Source organism: Phalangium opilio, unplaced genomic scaffold (genome assembly GCF_054372755.1).
Source record: "Phalangium opilio isolate 3A_F unplaced genomic scaffold, DU_Popi_V2 ptg000079l_1, whole genome shotgun sequence".
NCBI lineage: Eukaryota > Metazoa > Arthropoda > Arachnida > Opiliones > Phalangiidae > Phalangium > Phalangium opilio.
In genome coordinates, this window is record NW_028324187.1 from 1,170,613 (window position 1) to 1,196,535 (window position 25,923).

Here is a 25,923-nt window from a genome sequence, read left to right on the forward strand (position 1 = left end):
GATTCTTCCCGACATCATTTTACATTTGGAGCTAGGTCACTAAACCGAATCACATACGCGATAAATAGTTCCTTCATCATTACTCTATTGCCATTAACTATTTGCCAAGGCGCATACGGTTGTGGATTTTTGTCCCACGTCAAGACAATCAAGGTTTGTGGGTTGATTGCTGAGGATGTAGTAGAAATTTGAGCCTGGGAAGAATCATGGATTAAGAGGATACAGAGTGTCATCCTTCTATTATCCCCTTCTGATAATATCTATCTACCAATGGTGACATACGTTGACCACTGGTGTTCCAAACGATATATATATTATATTTTCCAACTAACTTCATTACAATGCACTTTAAAGAAATTCCCTAAAAATTTAAGAACATTTTCTTTCTGGAAGTAAAAACCCGAATTTTCTTTCTGCTAGCGTTGATCTGAGTCGTTTAACTCAATAATGAGATGGAAATAAAGGAGAAAAAAAACTTATTCGAGAGAAAGATGGCAGGTTGGTTATATTAGAAAAATGTGAGGATATTCCATGGTTTTCGAATAGAAGCCATTGACAAACCAAGTTTTATCAAAGCCTAGGAGAAGTGGGAAGGTTTTGAAAAGAATGAGAAAAAAGAACCTTAATGTATTAAAAAGGTTTTGATGGTTAGAAAAAGAAAGAAAAGTACCCCTTGCCTATTTAATGACGTCATTAAAATAGTGGGCCCGCCATATTGGATTATTTATAGGTTTATCCAATGATCCAACCGCGTGCCCTCTCCAACCCCTCTATCTGTAAGGTACGGTTTCTTTTTGCTAGCTATAACCCTGGCCTTAATGGGGTATTTATGTCCCGCTTGAGGTTTCTTATTCTAAATAGTCTTTTAGTTTAGTGATCAATAATGATGAAACATGACAGTGCGCCCATAATTTTCATTCTACTTTAAGCCCACGTACGCTCCCTTACTTTTAAAATTATACCATATTGACCCCGCCTTCAATTACTTTAGCGTTGGAATAGCGCAATATACCAATGACTCTATAAATTATCATGGCTCAGGTTGCTTGGTTGGGTTTAGGATATCATTACCGCGGCTAAATCCTTTAATCGATGAAACTCTGGTGCCTTAAATTTAAAATTGAAACTTTTGAAAGGTATTTGTAAGTTAGAGATTTAGGATCCAATTTTCACTGAACATATGCTAATGGGTTTTTGGTATGTTTAAGCATAAATCTTAGTCGAAGTGAGGCTTATGATGACTGGGACTTTGGAGTGTCTATCTTTATTCCGAGGTAAAGGTGGACACCTCGAGTTCCGGTTCTCTACTTTGATAACTCGGGTCTAGTTCAACTGAAGGCGTGTTTGGTATGGTTAAGCATAAAACGTATAGTCTAAGCGAGGCGTATGATGGCTGGGACTTGGGAGTGCCTATCTTTATTTGATGGGATAAAGGTGGACACCTCGAGTTCCGGTTCTCTACTTTGATACCTTGGGTCCAGTTCAACTGAAGGCGTGTTTGGTATGGTTAAGCATAAAACGTATAGTCTAAGCAAGGCTTATGATGACTGGGACTTGGGAGTGTCTATCTTTATTTGATGGGATAAAGGTGGACACCTCGAGTTCCGGTTCTCTACTTTGATATCTTGGGTCCAGTTCAACTGAAGGCGTGTTTGGTATGGTTAAGCATAAAACGTATAGTCTAAGCGAGGCGTATGATGGCTGGGACTTGGGAGTGTCTATCTTTATTTGATGGGATAAAGGTGGACACCTCGAGTTCCGGTTCTCTACTTTGATACCTTGGGTCCAGTTCAACTGAAGGCGTGTTTGGTATGGTTAAGCATAAAACGTTGTTCGAGCAAGGCTTATAATGACTGTGACTTCGGAGTGTTTATCTTTTTTGTGAGGATAAAGGTAGACACTTGGAGTTGCGTAACTTAAATCCAACTTCACCACATTATTCACAGTATGTTATACTAAGCCTACGTTGCTTTTCTCAATATATCTTCATAAAAAGCCGGTATTAAAACCCATTACAAGCGTCATAATTACTCGAGAAACCCTTTTGCATACGAAATTCGACTAATTGCACCCTAAATTCGAATCCAAACTCTTTGTATTTTACTCGTATATACTCAACTTACCTTTTCCTAGAAAACTATATTAACGTTTTATGTTCTCCCACCATAAATGAGTTACCTAAAACCGCGAATCTCGCACGAGGGTCAACTTATATGTCACTGCGCACGCGTAGTCTTATGTAATGATAGAAATCTGGCCATACATACATACATAGCCCACTCAACTTACCCACACGTTCACTTATGATAAGGGCGAAATGACCGCTCGTTTTGGTTTGCATGCATAATTTATACTTATTATTTGAGATCGCCGCCAGGGGAACGTCATAAAAGCTCTTGGTGCTTTTCTAAGAATAAAACGCTTCATGAATTTAGTTTATTTTACCATGTTGATAAAATTGTATAACTATCCTTGGTAGGAAAACTAAGAGAACTTAACCCAATCTGTTTACTGTTTACCGGATTCCCGAGTGACGTCAGAGATTATGACTTTTCTCTATATTCAAGGGATATTATAATTCATTCATGGGCATGGTACCTTACTGACTCTTAAGAACATTTTCTCGCTAACACTATAATAATTACGGCTATCCATCAAGGCAGACATCTCTTAAATTAAGCCCAAAGATTTTTTTTTATATTTTTATTCGCCTAGGTTACCTTTTTGAATCCCTTTTTTTCTTCTACCCTATAGTCTTAGCTCCTTAGAATACGCGTTCCAATAATCTTAATTGAATCCTTCGCTTTTGCCAGAATCATTTTCTGAAGAGAGAAAAGGGTATTGAGAGAGATAGAGAGAGAGAGGGGATAAACCAAGTTGCATGACTATCCTGTTTATTACGGTTCAACGAGGGCTTGGAGTGTATCGACTCGGATAATTTCCAATAATTGGTTAATTATACCATTCTCTTAGGCTTAATTTGATTTTTGAGAGGGAAAACAGTCTTTGAAGGCGTATACTGTATTTTGATGGGATTTCAGTTTTGAATGAGGCGTGGTATAGGAATTATTGGACATTTTCTTCAATGCAATGAGTGTTATTTCAAATTCAAATTTTTATTATTGGGTATTGCTTTGCGTTACACGGTGAGAGCGGTTTTATCAGTTATTAAAATTAGTTTCAATTTAATTTTATCAAAGATTTAATTTCACGTAACTGTTATTGGGTTATTGAAACCTAATTTAGATATATTTGAATACAAGCCGATATACTTATTTGGTTGTATTCTCACGTTTTTATTAGTTTCCAATTAATTATTGTTTTAATAGTTTTTCATCCAATTAAGGCTTATTTTTAACGAAAAATATAATTTTTTTAAACCAAAGAGCATCAGTGTCAAACTTTACGAGATTAATACAATTAAAAAGTTCACTTAAGAACTTTTAATATAAAAGTACCTTACCTACCTTATTAGTATGCGATAAAAAACATTCACGCTGTCAAGATGGACAGGAGAAAAAAATATAAAGCCACTCTATTTTGCCTTAGTTAAACAAAAGCCATCGTAATCTATCCCCAACCAAACTCAGAAAACGCTAATAGAAAGAAAATAAGGACCTGGTAATCTATTCTATTAGTTTGTCCCACATAGACCATTCCGACCTTTATAGGTTCCACCTTTATATAGGTTAGAATTTGTGCGTTGGCTAAGGCTGTCACCGTACAGATTGACTTCTCTATCGAAATACCCTGGCATGCCCATGTACGAAAAAAGTTACCACGCAATAAGGGGAAGCTAGGCTATAGGGGTATAAAGCAAAGAAAACCTTTTAACCTTCAATCTTCTAAATTGGTTTTCGGACAGAAAAAAATAACCAAGAACAATTTGTGTTGGGTGAATATGGACCATTTCAATTCTATACACGCGCTATCTCAGTCCACGGTTTTGGTACCAGCAAATACCACGTGAATGTCATAAAAGAAAGACGCAACTTTGCACCCATACCCAATCGGGATATATGGGCACCAAAAATGACTCCTTTTTTTAAAGTTTGGAGATTGGTTTTGAGGTTTTTCCTTTCCGTGGTATTTCCAAGACTTTTTTTGGGTCGTAGTCGTGGTAGGCCATGTTATCCATGAGTTTATACATAGTTCCCAAGAAATCTGGGCTGAATCTATGAACTTCTCTGTCTTTTTCGGGTTCTTTACACCAAGGGTGAGATGATATTCTTGGGTGAATTAAGAAATTCTCGCTAGCGAGGTATTATAATGCGTCGCGAGGGACATTGGAGGATTCGGACATAAGACTCAAGGTCCGCAAAAATGGGAAAGAAAAGTGCGTTCAGGGGAGAGAAAAAAAACCAGTGTATGGGACCCAAATACAAACTGCCTCCAATCGCTCGCTACCTTATGGCTTTGGTACGGTACGATCTTTTCTCCCACCGGAAAGTTGGGTCCTACTCTTTACTTCTTTCTTTTTTTAGTAGCAAAGACTCAGGGACCGTTGAGGTATGAGCTAGAAAGGAAAGTGGAAAATACCTTGCAAAATCGATACATATATATATACTATGGATGTCCCCGAACAAGTTGTCCCCTTGCATTTCCTGAATGACTTTTTGCTGCTAGCCTAGGAGATTGGGAAAAGGTTAACCAAACTAACACGGTAGGGGTGTTCTGGGCGGGTTATTTGAGACACAAGTAATTGGTTGAAAGAGTAGAAACGTAATATTTACGTGAGGAAACTCAGGGAAATAAATGGCCGATAAAAACTCAGGGAAATAAATGGCCGATAAAAACTCAGGGAAATTTACAATTTTCTGTAAAAATTCAGGAAAATTTACATTTTTCTGTAAAAATTCAGGAAAATTTACATTTTTCTGTAAAAATTCAGGGAAATTTACAATTTTCTGTAAAAATTCAGGGAAATTTACAATTTTCTGTAAAAATTCAGGGAAATCACGAAAATTTGGGAGTTTTCTTGTAACTTTGCTCTGAAGGGGTTGCTTCAACTATAAAAACACTTAATTTGGGAAAAACCTGTAAAACTCAGGGAAATATATGGGGATAAAGGTTGTATGAACCCTGAGTAATTATGGAATGTGATACTTAGTTTTAAACCTATATGGGATTAATTTGAGAGATTTTAGTGAAATAGGCCAAAGAGTATATATAACAAAGGGTAGAAGGTGGTATTGTAAGGACGTTTTATCTTTCGTTTTTCTGAAAGCTATCTAGCCTAAGGATAAAATGGGATCTGTTGTCTGCATTTCTCCGATTTTCTCTTATTCTATTTTTTTTAGTTTGTTTAGAAAAGGATTTCTTTAAGTTTAACTCGTATTTTTTTCCCTTTCCTTTCCTTCTTGGGCTTAACTGAAAGGTTAAAGGTTGTTTAAAGTTTAGGGGTTTATAGGCACTTTTGTTTTAAGGGATAAAATCCTTTTTTTCCTGCTACTTAACGAATCGCTATTGACTGCGAAGGAGATTTATTTCTCGCGCTTTGTAAAGATTTACTAAAATGGAAGGTTAAGCTCGAGCTTAAATTTCCTTCCACGAAGTTTTTAGCGTTAACCTGTCACGAGGTAATCCGGTCACGTGACTCTGGATTTCTTTTTGGGGAAAGGACGGACCAAAAGTTCGATTTTATAAATTCGTCGGAAATTTAGTTCGAAGTCGTTTTTTAAATTCCCGTCCACGATACTTCTTTTTCTTTCGAATGGAGAATATGAATTTACATACATATATCTATGCTATACGCGCGTTGAGAAACTTTTCTCTGTAAGATTTCAAGATCTCCTAAGAGACGGGTAAAAACCTGGTAACATATCGGAATGCTTCAAAAATGAAATTCCCGAAAGATTTTGTAAAACTGCGGACGAAAAACTTTCGCAAAAAGTTGTATTTTATAACCCTTGTTTCTATATCGAAAAATATTGGTGGGTAGGGGGGCTATGGGGGTTTAGCCCGCAGCTTTTCTGCCCAACATTACATTAGCGGCATTGGGATACATTTTTGCAAAGAGAATTCAGAACCGTTATGATTTCTTCAGATTACGGACTTTTGCTTATACCATTGTTAATTGCTTTGTGTTCGAGGGATGATTTGAAAGCCGCGAGTTGCGCGTGCATTTTCTACCCATAATCCATAGTGAATCCCCACCAACATGCGCTAGCGTGATGAGAGAGTGTACCTTGTACTTAGGTGAATCATAAACCCTCTCTAGAAGTGCAGAACCCGCCTCAATTAGTAATCCGAGGTGTATCGAGCTATATCGCATCTATAGTATTAATGCTTTAGAATACACGGTTGGATATATGCGTGGTATATCTCCCCCCATAAAGCTTACAGCGCGGCTTTAGAGATGAATTAGCTTCATCTAAACCTTTGCTAAGTTAGGTTAGAAATTAACGAAGGTCGATTATTCACCCGCATGGTTAGATTTTCGGCGTTAACTGGTTATGAAAGAGCTCGCTTCAATTGAGAAAGAGAGAGAGAGAAGAAAAGGAGGAGGGGAAAAAGTTGTAATTAACGATGGTGTTGCCAAAAATCAATTCCAGAAATAAATTAATCCTCGAAGTTATACGTTATTATATTTCACGTACATAAACGTGCTTGGAATTACTAAATTTCATGCAGAGTTTGGCCGGGAGTGGTGGCGTACTCCTGTAATCTGGCGTCTCAGAGGCGGAGTATGGGTATTGTGGCACCGTTTCGATCCGCAATTCCCTAAATCCCAGGGAGTTTATAGTCAGTCATGTTGCGGATGACGCTGTCAGGACAGTTCTCATGCTCTATCATCCCAATGTTCGTATTGTGAACTAATTTTAAATCAGTTCGCAATGCGATCATACATGTAGTATACTGAAGGTAAATGTTGGACAATTTCGGAGCTGATTTACTTTGGTATCTCATTGGTTATTTTACTAGGCGCACGCTTCTTCTAGGCCAACATCTACCGATATCCGTTTTATAGTCACGTTTGAGGTTATGGCCACGGTAATTCTCGCGTTTGTTTAATGAAGTGTGGACAGGGTACAAAACACCTGCCCAGGAGCTGACTCGGTTTTAGGGGGGCTAGCCTTTCACAGTTTGCTCCAGTTTTATTCAGAAGAGCGCGGCCGGTAATTATCCCAGGCGAGCTATAGCTGCGAGCCGCGCGTTTTGTAATATAACGGTAGACGACTCTTATTTTTGATGAAAATAGCGAGGGTTTTAATCTAAAGGGCTGGTGCATTCGAGTCCATGTGCGAAGGGAGTTTGTTTGCGCGTGACGCAGGCGGATTTTACGTCACTGGACCTTTAAGGCGTACGGTACACGCCTTAATGGACCTTTTCTCATCTCGTGAACCTTCATCATTTCGACTACGGCTTTAAGTAATTTATTCAAGACTCTTGACGCGCGCCTTTAGATGTAGATAGACCTAAACCTTGATCCAATTAAAAAGCACCGCAGCCTAGGGGCCTTATGCCATGAATGCCAGCTTAGAAACTCCCAAGTCCCAACATACGTTGAGATGTATTACGCTCTTGATAAGCGTATTCCCCCCGATTTCCATCTTGCCCACCTTGAATATACCTTTATTAATTTCATGGAAGACTTATTTCCCATTTCTCTAAGGCATATCCCACTCGCGACTTCAAAGCGAATGTTGTTTTGTTTTTGGGATTTTTTTTTCTTCAAGTTTTTAACGCAAATTTATATATCAAAAATTCTTGCCCCGGGTATTATTTTCTAGGATCTTAATTTGTCTCCAGGCTCTAATTAAGAGACTAAAGTCAATAATAAACTTTAAAGTATTGTATACTACCAGAAGCAAGATGAGACTAGAAGTCAAGGGCTCTAGCATTGGTAGTAGATCCTGGCACTAGCGAACAAAGTTGAGGATTTTATGCCGCTTCCATCGCGCCTACACTACAGAGAAAAAAATTGGTCGAGTTCCAAAAAATTTCCTACCCCCTTCCCCTCAACCTAAAGCCGCGGAACACGGACGCGGCTGCTTGAATCTAGTTCGGCTGTCTACCGCCACGAGCGTCTCAAGTTTTGGAGGGAAAATTCAGAAACCGCTACCAGAGGGCCAACCATTGGTGTGTTATCAAGAATATTCACTTTCGCCGAGTGAAGAATTTGGTTAGCTCGATACTTCTAGTCTCTTCTCACTTCTGACACTACCTAAATTGAAATTTTTAAATTTTCAAGTAATAGTGCATGCCCTAGAACCAACCATTGTTGTTATTTTATTCATCAAGAAAGTCAACCCTCGTGTTTTATTTAATCAAGCCAAATCAACTTAACAAGGGCGTAACCCTTATAAAACCTATCCGAAAGTTTTAGTCAGACTCGCGGAGCACAACAGCAAGCCGCGATAAAGTATTCATTACAGGACAATATATGTATTGGTATAGCAATCGATGCGAGTATATTTCGGCCCTTAAAACCCTAGAGGAATAAGGAAGGGCCACTAGGGTCAAAGGCAAAGGCCCTTATCCTGTCAGAATACGCTTTGTATATACTCCCGTGGGCGGGTGCATGAATACACCTTCCGTATACGCCGCTAGTCACGAAGCAATCTCATTCATATTTTAGAGATTTTTTACTCCTTACTTCGTAGCATAGCTTGCCCCAGTTTTTGCCCACCCTTCACCCTTGGTCTATAAGGTGATAATGTTAAAATTTCCACGATAGTAAATACACGGTTTTTTGTTTCTGTTAATTTGGCTATAGGACAGATTGAGTTCTGGTTCCTCACTTTGAAATGTTGAGTCTAATGGAACTTAACATGGGAGTCTAATGGGAATATTTATTGGTTAAGCATGAATGTTGTCGGAGCAAGGCTTATATGAATGTTGTCAAAGCTAGGCTTATATGAATGTTGTCAAATCTAGGCTGATATGGATGTTGTCAAATCTAGGCTGATATGAATGTTGTCAAAGCAAGGCTTATGATGGCTGGGACTTGGGAGTGCCTATCTTTATTTGCAGGGTAAAGGTGGACACCTCGAGTTCCGGTTCTCAACTTTGATACCTTGGGTCCAGTTCAACTGAAGTCGTGTTCGAAATGGTTAAGCATAAAACGTATAGTCAGGGTAAGGCTTATGATGGCTGGGACTTGGGAGTGTCTATCTTTATTTGCAGGAGTAAAGGTGGACACCTCGAGTTCCAGTTCTCAACTTTGATACCTTGGGTCCAGTTCAACTGAAGGCGTGTTCGAAATGGTTAAGCATAAAACGTATAGTCGGGGTAAGGCTTATAATGGCTGGGACTTGGGAGTGTCTATCTTTATTCGCAGGGTAAAGATGGACACCTCGAGTTCTGGACAAAATCAATTGAACACGTCCTAATGGGTATATGTCAAGTTTTAGAAGTAGAACGATATTCGTGCCACCTCTCTAAATCTTAATCTTAACGTATAGTACAAACTTTGTTTTCAATTTGATTTAGAATAGTGAGCGCCTTCTCTTTTTGGCCCTATGGTTAGTCGTCACATGCACGAAACAAATTACGTCGGCTATTCAGGAAGATGAGAAACCCAAAGTGATGAAATGGGTAGCGGGGTAGGGAGACCTTCATCTCTAAGTGAGCTCCCATTACTAGAGTCCTGTATAGTTATAGCTGCGCGCATAGAGTTAGGGTGGGCGGACGAGGCTTAGGGGGTGGGCGCCGGCCCACTCTCTTTAAAAAAGACGGACGAACGGGACTGGAATTTAAAACCTCCTTCGCAGCGCTCGCACTCTCTCGCATCTTCTCAAATATTAAAAGCGAATTCAGTTTTTAGTTTAGTCCCGAAGCTCGCTGGATAAATTCGCCGTTAGTTTTAAAAATGAACTTGCTGTTGTATCGTCGAAACACTTTTGACAAAAATAAGGTACCCTTAAAAGGTCACGTATCAGCTGGTCCAATGAATAGCTTATTCTTATCGCTGTTCTTTCTAAGTAAACCAAACGTTTTTAAGACTTCGGTCGGGTTTTAGCGATCTTGTTTTTCTTCTATGCCCAAATATAAATTTTTTTCATCGTTTTTGCCGAGACTTACTTAACCCCACCTTTTTCCATCCTAAACTACAGTTTTTAATAAAATTTTCCGCTCGCAGTAACTTAAAACTATGCGTATATAAACCCTTTCCATATTTTTTTTTTCTCGACAGAAAATGTTCCGTATTAATTACAAAGTTTTTGCTGTTTTTGAAGCAGATTTTCCATAACAGAACATTTTTACTTACGGAGAAAATTTAGAGTTAATTTTTTATTACTCTTACTTTATATTTTATTTTTTATTATAAACTTTAGTTTAAATTTATTTTTTCTTTTCCTTTCAACTCCTTGTTTTCCAGAGATTATTAATGGATTTTAGGGCAGTTTTCTAAGGGCAGGGTTTTTCTTTTATTTTTAATATTTTTCAAAACGTTTTATTCGCCCTACCCGTTTTTAAATTAAAAAGATATAGCCAAGGAGGATGTTTTAATTTTTTTTATATCTAAACAAAAGCAACAATCTCTTTTAATATAATACGTGAAGAAGAGCTAAACGATGATCGTGTTATTAATACTAATTAAGTTTGAAGGTAACCCCCTATACTAATTAAAAACAGGTTTTGTTATAAAATACGTGATTATAAAAGGCTGAGATTTGACCCCCATTAATTAATGAAAAAAAAATAGCCAATAGTATTTTTTATTCACTATGTTTAAAATAGACACGCACGGTTTGCGTTTAAAAGACGTTAGAGAGGTTTTTAAAGTCACTAGTCCTTATTTGTTTCATGCCTTATCGAAGGTATTTGTTTTCCACGAACCCATCAATGTTTCGTCTTAAGACAGTAAGGGGGTCATACACCAGACTCTATTTTACCATTGACTCTTGAAAATAGCCTATTATTGCACCGATATAAAATAACCAGTGAGATGTCTGTATTTTTAAGTGTGAAATATTGCAACTCAAAACTTAAGACCTTTTCAAACAATACAACAGCTTTAGACTCAACTAGATGGGTCAAAAAAAAATTGGATGTGCAAAAATTGGTGATTCAACTTGTTCAACTTTTATTCACACGTCCCAACTAATTTACTCAACTCAAGTTGACTTATCTAATTGAGTCAAAAAGTTGTATCGTTTGAATAGGGTTTAGTTAATCCACCATGGCTTCATTTTGTACTTGAAGTATTAGACTTCTGGTGTACAAGTAAAAAGTAGAAAAAGGTGGGTGTAACTGGAGGGGAAGGGGACTGTGTAAAGCTGGTTGTCGTGAAGACTATTGTTGTAAGACCTGATCGAGTCTTAATTTGGTCATTTACTATACCGGTAGTTGCTAGTTACGATGTAATAGATGTTCTCTTTGGGATTTTATGGAGTCACAACTCGGTGTGCTATCCCCATCTTCTTTTTCTCTCGATCCTATAAGAATCTTTTCCGACTTCTTTCTTTCTACAACTTCTTTTCCACGAAAGACTATTGGACGGAAATCGGTGCGGCCACCAAATTACTTCTACTGACTATATATACCGACCGTCATGGGTAGGATTGGGTTGGGGAACTTCTTATTTATCGTTGGTGGATTCGCCAGGGCGCTATAGGCTTCGACTCGTTTCCTATGCGATTGATTGGACTAGATATAAGGTTTGCTTGCTATATCCTCTTATAGGTTTCAATATTAAATTCCATTCCGTTGTAAATGGGGTTTCTTTTTCCAATTTGAGGTTTATTAGATACGCTATATTAACTTTAATGGGGGAAGTTTTAACAGATAAAAATCGATACGAAATTTTCATTATCTTCTCGCGATTGAGGTATTGTACTGTGGGGACGAATGGGATAGACGAAAAATGAGACACTAAATGTATAATCATTTTTCTTCAATTAAGTAATAACATTCTAATGGTCAATAGAGGTTAGTAAAATTCTAGTTGGTTTGATTTTTAGATATAGATTTCTCCAATTCACTTGCCAATATTATTACTTCTTTTTCCATACAGGGTATTTTTGCAAAATTAGATCGCAAATTAAATATGGTATTCTTTAGGTGGTTTCGAGTCTAAAATGTTGAATTCAATTTGAGTAACTAACTGAAATAATGGTTATTTAATTAAGCGACCATCCTTAAAGCACTACAACCGTAACTCTAAAATAGTGGCTTGGACGGCAAAATTTTAACAAAAACATTTTGAACTCGAAATCGGTAACAGAAAACATACCCTTAATTTCTGATGAACCTTTTAGAAGCACCAAGAAGTGATATCTAGTTTATTAGGGAGAAGGTATAAGATGCCTAAGTATTCGCGCGCCATAGTCCCAGTCCCCCTTTCAAAATACAAGGAAGCCTAGGACGTAAAAGGAGGTCGGGCTATTTCGCCTCTCCTCAGTCGGAAAATACGTAATTTTCGTCATTCGCTTCGCGCTAACGTGAATTTTCAAGAACCAATGAGATGCTGGTTGTAATTTAGAGGCGGGGATTAACTCCGGACTCACGTTTGGACTGGAGATAAAGCTGGAAATGTGACGAATTTATACCTTCTCCCTAATAAACTAGATATCACTTCTTGGAAGCACCCTGTATATAATGAAAAGTAATAATATTATACGTCCAGCACACGCGTCTTATCTCCACAATACCAAAAATTATACTTATATACAACTGAAATCATAAGGTAACAAACAAACCGACAGGAATCAGCAGCTAGCCTTTTCCAATCCCACAGAGTGTATTTTATTGGCTATATTTTCCAAACAAAGTGAATCCCACCAAATATATATATATATATATATCGTAAATCCCAGGTCAATAATCTCCCAAATCACCTATATACCTGTAACAAAAGAGAAGGGGGAGAAGAGGGAGATAAATTGTTAAAAAAAATAAAAGATTCTAAAGGGTCCTAAAAAGCAATATCCTGCAGGTCATTTTGATAGGACCTTTTTCGGCTTCACAACCTATACGGTTAACTTCTAAAAAAAAAGGTGATGGCCGCTAGGGTTATATAAGGTAAACTGACGAAGTTACTGGCGCCCAAGGGTGCACGATATACCGCTGCAAAGGGAGTCAAAGACCTGGTAGAAGGATAGGGTGCCTTGATGGTTACAATTCCCTGGACCCTGCTGGGGCAGGAGAGGGAACTTTCTCGTAAGAGGTGGGATCGTTCAACGTCTATGGGAAACCCGGACGGATGGGTGATTGATGAAGAAACGGCTAAGAGATGACCTATCCCTTTTCCACAGTCATCTTACGTCAGCCGAATTAAAGCTAACACCGTTTAAAGCCGGGATATCTTACGTCAGGGTATCTCCTTATCCAATGTTTCAGGCGTAAACTGCGCTGTTTCACTACAACTAAACCTTGCATCATCGAAGACCGATCCGATTCCGAAATTCCTTCGAATCCTTCCTAACCTTCTCTTTCTCTCGCTCTCTCTCGCGGCACTTTCTTTCTGGGATCTTTTCTATTCGACATATTATAGCCAATACTACCTAACGCTTGGCCTTGGGTTATACTTTCGATTCTCTATACCTGATTCCCCCTTTCAAACCTTGATTGTTTCTAATTCGACGAACGGAGAATCGGATAACAAGTAAAAGAGAAGGTACATAATACAATGGAATCCACAGGAGAATGAAAAAGGGGGTGCATGGGTGTAGTGGAGAAAGTTCGTTTTCTACTCCTCTGGGTTTAATCCCGAGACTATCAACGTTGTAATTTATATAAGAAAAAAGAAATGGGATCACGAGGGAGAGAGAGAGAGAACTCCTGGATGAATCGGACCTCAGAGTCAAGTTCACCCCCACCCATTGCTATACGAAGAACGGAAGAAATGTTACTCCCTATAGGAGCAAGATGTCGAATTTTATAAAATATAGACTTAGAACTCCCAAGTTCCTAACCTTTCTTCCCATTCCATCCAGAAAAACTATCTATTCTCATCCCTTACTTATCTCTCGGACATGGTTTGGTGGCAACTGTTTCCGGAAAGTTCTGATAAAAATGAGGTCGAACATAAGCTTATATAGAGATTGCAATGTCAAGAAATGGCTAAGATAGTACTATATAGGGCCTGAGGGAAAAATGCCCCGTATAATTGCGCATTAGTGTTAAGGCAGTTTCAGACTATACAACTTTTGACTCAACTATTGATGGGTCAAATATTGTTGAATCAACAAAAACTGTCAGTGGACTTGTTGAATCACCAAATTATAAATTGAACACTAACCAACTTTTGCACACTCAAATTTTTGACCCATCTAGTTTAGTCAAAAGTTGTATGCTTTGAAAAGGTCTTAAGTCTTCATTTCTGGTATAAATTATCAAGGTAAAGGACAGAAATCCAGATGCCATTCTTTATATGTTAGGTCAAGTTAGTTTAAGGATTTTTTCATCCTCCGTTAATGAATGACACGAATACCTTGATCGAAGTTGGTCAGCGAGAAAAGAAACTTTTTTTTTGTGTTCGGTTTTCTTGTTGATCGAATGAGGACCTTAGCTTTGACCTCCCATCAGGCGTACATGCAAGGTTCGCAACAAATTGGAATTGAAAAGTGGGACAAACTTTAGTTGTCTTTGTTTTTTCTTTACTATACTGCACATCTATCTAATTATTTAGAGGCGATGCAAGGAAGCTGTTTGTTTGCTTAAGTGTATTGGTTTTAGTTTATTCAACATTTTTGTTTTTAATTTTAAAATAGTCGGGCCACATTCCGTCTATTTGTCATTGATGAATTTTTAAATCTCTGATTTATTTGCCAGAATTTTAACTTCCCCAAATTTATCTCTGATTGGAATCTTTTAGTATTTCTTTTTTGTGGGGGGTTTATTGGGGTCTCTGATTTGTTTAAAGGGACGGTGAAATACTGGGAATATTTTGGTGTATACATTCAGCAACAAATTTGACTTGAAAATTCAAACGCTTACACTTAGCTTAACCGTTCGTTCGTTATTTAAATTATGCAAAAAAATAAAAATTCTTTTAAGGCTAGCTAGCATATGGTGTTGAAAAGGAGGCATGCACGATAAATAATAGTTTTTCGCTTAAACGAGGGAGTATAAGGTATGAGCAAGAACCCATATCCGAGAACCTTCAAAGATATAATATGGTAGAATGAATCTATTCATAGCTATGTTCTCAGGTTTTACGTGAGTTCTTGGTAGTATAAGGGGTCTAATAATACTGGGGTGCGGGGAGAAAAACAGTGAAAAAAGTAGCGATGTCGAAGGAGCAACTAAGTGCTAGAAAAAGGCAATCTCGAGAGATCTTGTTCGCTTGCGGTTTACACACAAAAAACTCCAGTTTTTCTTCAAGGTGCAGTTTTTTTTTTGCTATTCGCTTCACTCTTTTTTTCTACATCGACAAGATCTCGACGGTTTTTCTTACAAACTTATATATCAAGGGGATTCTTGCTATCTATATATGAAAGAGAAAGAAGAGTAACTTTATTTCAACCATAATCTTTTTTTATATCTATCTTGGACCAAAATTCCTCGCTAGCAAGCTGTCTGGATGTTAAATCTTTTAAGGGGTCTCTCTCTCCAGAAGAAAATTTCGTAATTGTTTTTGAAAGAACACAACTGAACTAAATGGTAGTTTAGAAACTTTGTTAGAAAGCTTTATTCTTATCGACTTACAGCGTGCACGCTCTGTTTTTTTTTTCTTTTTTTTTTTTACTGAAGATTTTAAGCAGTTCTCTTCTACTTAAAGCAAGTATTATATCGACATGGGTGCAAACAAATTGCGGTATATTTTCAGGATAAGTCTGACCAGGGGTAAATAACGAAAGGAGTTAGAGACGCTAGCTTCCGTAGTGTAGAATACAGTGGGACTTTCAAACGTAGACACAGAAAAGAGAAAACGCCTCGGTCGCGCCGCCTATAATTCAAAATAAGTATGATATTTTCCAACCAATAGCGTGGCAGTAAAGATTCGAAAGGCATGCTGGGATATCGATTTTCTAATGTCTGCTAGTATTCGTCTGCTTACGACTGAGTGACAATTAGGCTTAGAGTAAAGTTTATTCATTAAGGTGCACTTGAATTAGAAACATGCAACTTTAAAGTTGGTAAATTCCTTATTCGATAATGAAATGGAATTAAATGTCGTTTTTGCATCCTTCAATACAGTTTTAGTTGTTTTAATTTCTTTAGTCACAGATACAGTCGATGATCCTGATCCCACAGTTCCCACTAAGCCTTGGCTCACTGGGCCGACTCTGTCTGTAACCGCGCACTTACGGCAAAACAAGTTTGATCACATTTTGAGGATTTCCCCGGCTTCAAATTGCAAATTGTTGACTTATCTTTCTTCTTTAAATCGCTATTTACTCGCGATTGAATATAATAATTATATTGGGTTGATTTATGAGACGACTTCACAACATCGACACCCGCCATTTTACTTTACCCAGAATACCTTGCGGAGCGAGATTTTAAGGCAAAACTTTTAAGGTTCTGGTCTTATTTACAATACAGTTCCAAAGATGGCACTACGTTAGTTACAAATTCTATGACGTTTCAAGGTCCCACTGTATTCTACACTACGGAAGCTAGCGTCTCTAACTCCTTTCGTTATTTACCCCTGGTCTGACTTAAATTAAAAGGGGGCTTCTAAGGATCAAACTGAGTGGAAATAGCAAAGAACATGAGGTGTGCAACTTATAGTTTCTGAGATATGTGATCTCCGAAACATTTATTAGCCCCTAAAACAAGGTATTAGTCACGCATGTCGAGTAAGACATATCAGCATTCAATAGTCTTCAATCTATTGCACCTTTCTCAGTTTCACTATAGCAGAAGTGTACTATTAAATAGGTAGAAGTGCGCATACGCTGGTAAACTAAAGCTAATTACTCCACATGTGCCTCTATTTCACTGTTTTAGGGGTCAATTAATGTTTTGGAGCACATATCTCTGTTTGACGCAAAGAACACATACACCCATTAATTTATGGCAGACTTATCAAAAACACCCCTGTATAACCCCATTTTCATAGAAACTGTATCAAAAAATAGATACCAAACATTTGCTCTATCGCGGTATACTGTTTTTTATTCCTCTACAAAAAAGGTAGAGGTATTAGGTCTACTACACTTAGATAGCAAAAGATGTATTGGCAATATGTATGTTTAGAGGTGGAGTATCTATCTTTCCGTACGGAGATAGACAGCTAAGAGAAGCGCAAAGTATTCCAACCCTAAGAAAGGTACAGTTGCAGGGTTGTATCTGAAAAAGGGAAGAAGAAAAAAAACTTGTTTTTATATATTTTTCTCATCCACGCATCACTGCAACGCTGTGTTGGTACACCTAGCTGCAGGGGTATACAGTGATCGACCCGGCCGGGACACGTATAGTGAAAAAAGGCGGGAAAGGAAAGTATAACAAAGGAGAACCCTGCAATTTTTTTCCCTTTTCTCGCGGCCCGGGTCTTCTCAGATTGAAGTTGATCCTTTTGACCGTTAGATGATGATAGATTAGCGGGATGGGCCACGAACATGCCAGATTATAAAAGCGAAGACAATATAGATTGTTTCCACCACCCCTTTATCCTGTAAACTTCTATCCTCTCATCTTCCTCCATACCGCCAGAGGCTGCGAAAAAGGAGAAGCTCCTATATATAACTTAGAAGGGAGAAGTGAAAGTGTACAATCTTAGTTTGGCAACAATTTATAGTCGTATTTATATCTTCTACAAGGGTTTTTAAGGGATTTTTCAAGGTTGCGGATAGCTATATTGGACACTTCAACCGCAAAATTCCATCTTTACTACAAAATGGGATGATTTATGAATATATTGAAAAATTACTATTATGGGATTGCGTTCCTTTTGTTTACTTTACACTTGTTGCGAATTTTCTTTACCTTTATTTATCTTTATTCACCTTGCGACATGTATCAAATTAATTATACATTCTACGATACCATGATCTTTATTGAAAGCTCACGGTGAAATGAACTTGATAAAAAAAAGATCGCCCGACCCGGGCACCTTTTCCCGTCGATCGTAAATTCGTTTATCGGAAACACGAAGATAGAAAAAAAATCTGACACGTTAGAAGGATCCTATTTATCCTTAAGTAACGTCACGAAATCCGTCCATACTTCACCACGGAAGACTTCAAGGTTTCCGTATAGAATCAGTACTCCTTGACGTCACTCTTAAATCAACTATATCTTTTCTGAATATACCGAGCTTGTGACAAAGATACGCCAACGTGCACTGATCATGATAATAATTTTTATGGTAGAATTAACAACGCAAGGAGGATATTTATGGGGCTTGTTTCTCGCGTTTTTATGCTACCAGGTATAGATTTAATTTTAGAAGTAGGAATGGAGAACAGAGTAATCAGGGCGTGCGTCAAAGTCCCGGACCCCCTTCCCCGGGACGGAGGGGTATGAAAGAAGAGGTGGGTCATAGCGACAGAGGTGAAAAGGAATTACGTATTTTTTGCCGTCCCCTTCAGCAACGTCATCAAAACGCAGCTTAAGTGAGCCAATAAGATAATTTAAACTTTTCGTTACGTGTTGGAGGGAGGGGCTCTATACTGGGCTATGAGTCGGATTGAAGTAAATACTAACCGCTCTTCATTCCTACTTCTAAAATTAAATCTATCCCTGATCCTACCTTAGCTTGATAGCGCGATTTTTAGAAGACCTCATCTATGTAAATAAGCGGATGATTACAGGTCTGCAACTCTGGTTTCATCATTTAACAATGTACGTAATACGCAAACACCTTCTTGAAAACTTAATTCACCTTATAATGTGGCGGTATTTACGTCCTTAAAATTGAATCTAAAACTCGGTAATCTTATAATTTGATTTGCGAAAAATAATTGAATGAATAATTAATATACTAGCAGGAACTACTCATTAGGCTCCCCGGCGTATCTCCTAACGCAACGTACAATTATTTCCTAGCCATTCCCTAAACCAAGACCTCAATGCCAAGTGAGGCTCAACGACAGCTTAGGAATGTTCCAAAATAAAACGGCGATGTCGGCCAAGTGTCAATTTGTCCGTGCCGACTCTCAAATTTGTCGATTTTCGACTCGTGGGACGACAAGGGTGGGCCTAGTTAGGCTTAATGGCTGAACCCGGGCAATGTTAACGCCGCGCTGTATACGGATAAGACATTGCCAGGCGACCCTCTAATGATTTTTTTAATGACTGTCGTTTTCTTATTTAATTCTCTAATTGCGACAGGCAATCCCTGGAGCGAACTATTCCAGTTCAGCTGGAGTTTGCAATTTGGATAGTTTTTAGTCCTACCGTGGGTTAAACGTTGGGTATACATACGCCGAGGCTTTGCCCACTTTGCTAATTGAACTTGAACGAGCGCGATAGGAAAATATAGACACGGACGGGGCATGAATTCACCCACCCGAGTTCCTATTAAGAGTCCCAAGCGTGCCTCTGATAATTACTATAAGCGAGACTCTTAGTACAGAGCCAGTGACATCAACAAACGCGTATACCAATGACGCAAAGACCATTCTTTGAAGTATAAAACGCGTGCGACGATCGTTAGTTCCACTTTGTTGAGAAAACGGAAACATTACTCTAATTGTCGTCTCTCCTTTGAGTTATGAACTTCTAATTAACGACCTTCCCATTAACTACCAGGTCATCCCGGATAAGCCCCAGCTTAATCTTTATTATCGCTTGGATATAGTCAGGTTAAGTTAATATTAAGGGATTCGCCATGCAGGTCTTATCGTTTTTAATCAAGTTTTGCTTTACTTTATATTTTCGCCCCGATTTAATTTGGCATGTCTCTTCGTTTTCATCACGCGATCCCGTTATGATGTAAGATTTATGAGGAACGTACAATTTTAGATTATTCTGGCAATACGATTACAAAATTGCGCTGGAATATGACAAAATCTACAATTCCGAACGTTTTCCAACTTGCAGAGGTCATTTATCATTTATTATTATAAGTGTCACTTACACGCATTCAAAGAGTCCAAAGTCGATTATATTATGCCTTATTCAACAATATATTGTAGGCAATGTAATTCTACAGGGCCGGTAGGCCCTTGTAGATATGACATGACACCCTTCCGTAATGTTAAAGAAAAAGTCACACCTTTTAGGGTTAGCGTCCCATAGAAAAAGCATTAAAAAATTTTCGTTTTTTTAACGAAATGGTCATAGGCCATACGGAAAAAGTATAGCGAAGTTAGTTTTCGGAATACTTCTAAATTAACAAGCATTTATTAAACGGGAAACTTACGGGTTTCGATTTTTAATTAATGAATTCTAATTTTTGTAATTTAACTAATTAAGGTAGTAAGTCAAAAAATTACTTTTGGGTCAGATGTCAGCCTAACCTTATAGCGCGCTTAAACCTATTTTCTTCATTTCGTTCTCGTTGACAACTAGAAGGTCCTAGGTTTGTGGGTGCTAACAAGTTACGTTGACTAATTGTAAATGTTGGCTTTCTTGCTGATTTTCCTAATTTCTTAGCAGTAGACTCCAGCAAATTACTTTTGTATTTCGTCCGAGCTTGAGCACCTTTATATGTATTTTCTAATTAACTGTAGCACCCTTAATAAGAAATACGTCGTTATCAGGTCGAATTTTCGTCTAGAAAAGTAATTCAGGTAAATAATTACAGTTAATAGAGGTTTTTATATCATTTAAAGTAAGCTTTTCGACGTTCTTTACGGCCAAGGCTTAAGTTGTATTTTAGTTACTCTATGTTATATAGTGTTTATAGTGTCTTTCCTTTTAAAGATTATTAGAAAGCTAATTTCCAGCTCTGTTTGGAATTACAAAATACGTAGTCTGCTTCGATTCATGCTACAAATCCCAACCCTAGGGCCAAGGTTTTACGCTTCTTGTAACTTAATACTGTATCTATGACAGTAAAAAATGGCATATATATCCAAATTATTATGGTTTAGAAATCAACGGTAGTGTTTTCACCCTGTGAAGAATTCGACTTCAAAATATTACAGGAAAGATGACAAAATTTCCAATTTGTTTTCCCTTCGGCAGTTAAAAGAGTGGTGTTAATGTTAGCGCTGTTAAGTCAACATTCTCATTTGAGGACTGGTATAAACGGTTTCATTATTTGTTAATCTCACTAAAATGCTACTAATTGTCAATGTGTGTGGTATAATTCCTGAAACTAAACCAATGTAGAGGACCAGATTATTCGTTAAAACAATTTTGATCCTATTGAATCAGTCATACAGTGATGTTACGTTATCATTTTATAAACTACTTGTTACTAACAGTGGATTGTTTAATTCATAAGAAACAGTTGTGCTGGTTAATCCAGGAGGACAGTGTCGTTATATAATTTAATTAGTCAAATAATTTTCATGTTTACAACCCAGATTCTCTCAACCTAACCACGTTAGAAACGGAGGGTTACGTTGTTTTCTATTTCCACAGTCCACATTGCCGTTTGTTTATTGGTTTAAATTGCTATGAATTGTAAAGGTATTTGATTTAATTACTGATATTAAAGCTAAACTATAGAATAACATCATTCATTAACATATTGTATAGATAATCTTTATGTTACCACAAACCTAGCTCAGGATATGATAAAAATTTAACGCAATTTGTTGGAAATAATCAAAAACTCCTCTAAACATTAGAGTTAAGGTGAATTATTTTTTAAAAGACATTTTATAAGCTTAATGAGCACTGACGACAAGTTAATTTCAACGTAATTAACTGTAATTAAGGTAAAATTAAACTAAAATATACATTTTTTTGGATGAAAACTCAGATAACTCTTAAATGATGTTCTTGATTAAGATTGTATCTACCCAAGCCGTTGGTAAAGCCCCACACATAAGCTAATTTAAATTATCTCCAAAGTACCTTAATAGGCGCGAAATTCAAAACTTTAGGGTAAAATGAGAATCTAAAACTCCACTAAAAATTGCAATTAAGGTGAAGTATACATTTAAACTCATTTTATAACACTAAATGTATAGTGCCAAAACAGTCCTACGTTAATTAAACATAATTAACGTGAAATTAAACCAAAATATACATTTTTTGGATAAAGGCTCAAATAACTTTTAAATAACTCTTTAATTTTGATTAAAACTACCCGAGCCATTGGTAAAGTCGAATATTTTCTATTTGACACTTAAGTTAATTTAAACTATTTTAAAGTACAATAATTGCCGCGAAATTCAAAAGTTTTGGGTTAAAAAATGAATTTGCGGAAAAAATATTAAACTGCACTAAACATTGCAATTAGGGTAAAAAATTCAAATAAATTTTAAGCTTAATCCACTCTCACGAGAACCACGCTCAAATTAAGATTAAAACATCACAAGTTTTTCGTACAGCCACAGTAGTTTCCTATTTCACTTTCAAATTAATTTAAATGATCGTTAAAATACATCAGAAGCGCATACATTAAAATTTTAGGGTGATTGCAATTAAAGTTAATATTTTATTGAAACTTGTTTTATAAACGAAATCCACGCTAGATAAACAAGATAAGCCGTTAAATTAAACTTAAGTATAATTAATGTGAAATTAGCCCAAAACACGAATGTTTTGGGTAAATTCATAGATACCTTATAATTAAACTAACAAATTAAAATTAAAACTACACTTATCTTTCACCCAGCCTCCATTTTCCTGTTGAATTCTTACGATTAATTAAATTGTCATTTAAAAGCATTTTTCCCATTTTTAAAAGAGAGCCATTGAAAAGGCGCGATATTTAAAAGTTTTGGGGCAAAATAGTGATTGTTCCGCAAGAGTCAAACAGGCACTCCTCTAAAGTTTGCAATTTAGGAGAATTTCTTATTCAAACTCGTATAATAAACTGCAATAACACTAATAAAAGAAGATAAGCCGTTAATTTCAACTTAATAACCATATTTAACGTGAAATTAATCGAAAACAACAGGTTTTTTGGGTAACTATAGATAACCTTTAACTGAAATAAGAAAATAAGATTAAACTACGCGAGTTCTTTCAGCCTAAACGTTTTCCTATTTAACACTAAAATTAATTACATTATCACTATAATGCATTTAATAGGCTCCAAATACAAAATTTTAGGGTTAGGAATGTGTCAAAATGTAACTTTTCCATTTAAATTTTAATATATCATTAACATAGTTCGTAAAATCACCAGCAACAATTTAATCTGGCAACATTCAATGCTGTTGGTCTGATCCATAGATATAGTAAAACTATAAAGGGTCTAGATCCACTTCGCTGGCTTAGGCTTAACGAAAAAACGCGGAAGGGGCAACGAGCAGACAGCCGCTATTTTCTGGGGGTAGCCGTATAAAACCCCATCTATCGGTAATTTTCGAAACTAAATTAAAGGATGAGCTTAGAGTAGTGGCACTCTATGTTAACCCCCTATAGGGCATAATAAGTCAAACCCTCGGAGATGCCATTACTCCATTTTATACGAGCTAAGAGCGGAAAAACGTATTTTATAAATTTTACACCTGTAAAATCTTTTAAAAAACACTTGGAACTTGTATTTCTACTTACTTTCGAGGAAATACCACCGTTTTCTAAAGGTAAGAGTCTTTTTTTATACATTTATTAGTAATAAAAACATTTAAGGCGAGCTAAGCCTTGGTCTTGTAAAACAGGGCAGATTAGTGATTAGCGTCGTTTTCAGCGTTGAAAAACGTTATTTTATCATGTTATCCGGACATTAAACTGTTACATATTCTTAAAATAAGAGTCGATAATGGTGCCCACCATAACAAACTTTGTTAAGTGTGTGTCTCTATATTTAAAGGCATAAAACAAAATATAACATAAACGTTTTTATTTACTTATTTATGTAGCAATCATGGCTTCAACCAGGAGTTCATAATAACCCGAAGTACGAAACTGGTTTAAAAGCCCGTAACAACAAAGTTTCGCCGTAAAGCTCAGCGGATTCATACACCGCTTAACTCCCAAAGAAATAGTTACCCCATTTTTAGCGCCCACGCGCATTAACTTACACACTTCCGGTTTAGCACTATTTTTATCTTGTGATTTTGGGAGCGAAAATGGCTCACGTCTGCTTCTGACGGAACGGTGTAAATTAAGCCTTGGCTAAGAAGTTGGCTTTTACGCCTTTTAGTCGGGGTTTCTAGTTTTCTACAAAACATTTAAACGATCGTCAATGATGTTTTGTTGTGATATGTGTGAGTGAGAATTCCGTGGTTAAATTAAAACGGTTTGGACAAATTTATTCCCAGTATCTTTAATATAAGAATTGCAACGTGTTTCTACGTCCACCATATCGCCATTTTTCTTTTCGACGGAGATCCCGCCTTGGATGAGACTGTAATGGATTGGAATATAGCATACATCTAACACGGGCGGCGGGTACCTCACCTCGGGACAGAAGGGGGGGCTATTTGGGGGTTTTTAGTTCGGTCGTACGACTTGAGAGACACCTACTGTAGAATTTTTTCAAACCTCGTCTGCTTTTTTCACAATATCTTTTTTAAAAGTGAAGTGTTAACGGTTTTAACTTGGATGAGACTGTCTCAGTCTCAGGTTTGAAGAGATATTAACTTAATAACGGTATAAAATATTAATTCATTTCAGTATGTACTAAGAAATTATTGAATTTGATGTAGATGAACATTTAAGTCTGAGTTAGGATTTTTAGTTCAAGGCTTAGAGACAAATTTGATCTTGACCAAATTATGTACAAAAGGCAGCTTTTGTTCGAAACACAACTGTAACTATGTTCTTCATAAATTTGTGAATTAGCTTCCTCATCCATTTCAAAATTAAACTATACAGTTTCATTCACGAAATATCCCATTTACGGAGGGATAAGAACGCAGTCTGCTCAAACTAGCCGAACCTACGTCATTTACAAGGTGAAATAATTTCTCAAATTTAAAATTCTTCTCCATGATGGCAGCACTAAACGACGACCGAAATAAAAACGATATTGCGCAATCACGTGTCCCGAGCTTAGGTACCGAACTTTTCCAATCCATTACAGCAAGATTACAGTCTCATCCAAGATCCCGCCAACGGAAGTTTTGGAACGAAAACCAAGGAGCATAGATACCACTACGATATACTGTAAGGTTGTATGTCCATAAACAGGCTAATCCTTTCTATGCGCAACGACAGAATCTTGTTGTTCGCGATTTTTACCATTAGCTCTATGGCCAGTTTCATACTTCCCCCCGAAGGGGGGTTATTATAAACTCCTGCTTCAACTCATGTTTGCTGCGTTCAAACTGTAGGTGTAAAGAACGTTTTCTTTCTTACCACAACTTTCCGAAAGAGACTGCCACTAGAAAGAAGTGGATTGATTCTATAACAACAGCTGATATCTCCAGTTTACGGATTTGTTCAAAACATTTTACAAAATCAGATTTCTTTCCCACCATTGGAAAGAGACTACGTAGTCGGCTCAAACCGTTCGCGATTCCATCCTAATTTGGAGATCAAATTAATGTAACCGATGAAATTATCCCTAAACTGACTCTCCGTAATTTGACTCTCGAGCAACAATCTGAAGCATTAGAAGAAATGGGAGCTTTGTCCTTTGATCATGGATTGAAGCATGAACCCGCTGCTTTTTCAAATTTTCAGGCAACACATCAATACCCAGTGTCACACCTCTGTGGGTTTGATTGTTAATCCACAATTTTGCTTCCTTGGGGCAAGCCCCGATTGCCTTATACTGGTTGAGGACCAGCTGTACTTAGTGGAGATCAAATGCCCTTACGCTATTTTCAAGAATAAAGAAACTATCAGAGGAAAAGCAGCTTCGGGTAACTTTCACCTTTACATTGATGAAGAAACGGATGAACTGGAACTGAGAAAAACTTCAGACGTCTATCATCAGATACAGGGTCAGCTTTTCGTGTGTAACATACCCGTATGCTTTTTGGCAGTATTTGTGCCACCCGATAACATCGAAATCTTGATGATAGTGAAAGACAACCAATTCATCAATGATACCTTGCTTCCAAAATT

At 37.2% G+C, this 25,923-nt stretch overlaps 1 protein-coding gene and 2 long non-coding RNA genes across 6 annotated transcripts in view; 2 read left to right on the top strand and 1 right to left on the bottom strand.

Annotated features, from left to right (window-relative positions):
* Positions 1 to 25,923, top strand: part of LOC149654089 (von Willebrand factor D and EGF domain-containing protein-like) — a 135,099-nt gene that overhangs the window by 14,521 nt on the left and 94,655 nt on the right. The window lies entirely within an intron of this gene.
* On the bottom strand, positions 20,420 to 20,713 carry LOC149654090 (uncharacterized). Its single transcript, XR_016370495.1, has 2 exons — positions 20,586 to 20,713; positions 20,420 to 20,517 (listed from the first exon to the last, which is right to left on the bottom strand). It is a non-coding gene; the product is annotated as an uncharacterized LOC149654090 (long non-coding RNA).
* Positions 20,439 to 22,571, top strand: LOC149654091 (uncharacterized). 2 transcript variants are annotated; one of them, XR_016370494.1, is made up of 2 exons: positions 20,439 to 20,573; positions 20,730 to 22,571. It is a non-coding gene; the product is annotated as an uncharacterized LOC149654091 (long non-coding RNA). The 2 variants fall into 2 exon arrangements; XR_016370493.1 differs by having other exon boundaries at positions 20,444 to 20,573; positions 20,707 to 22,571.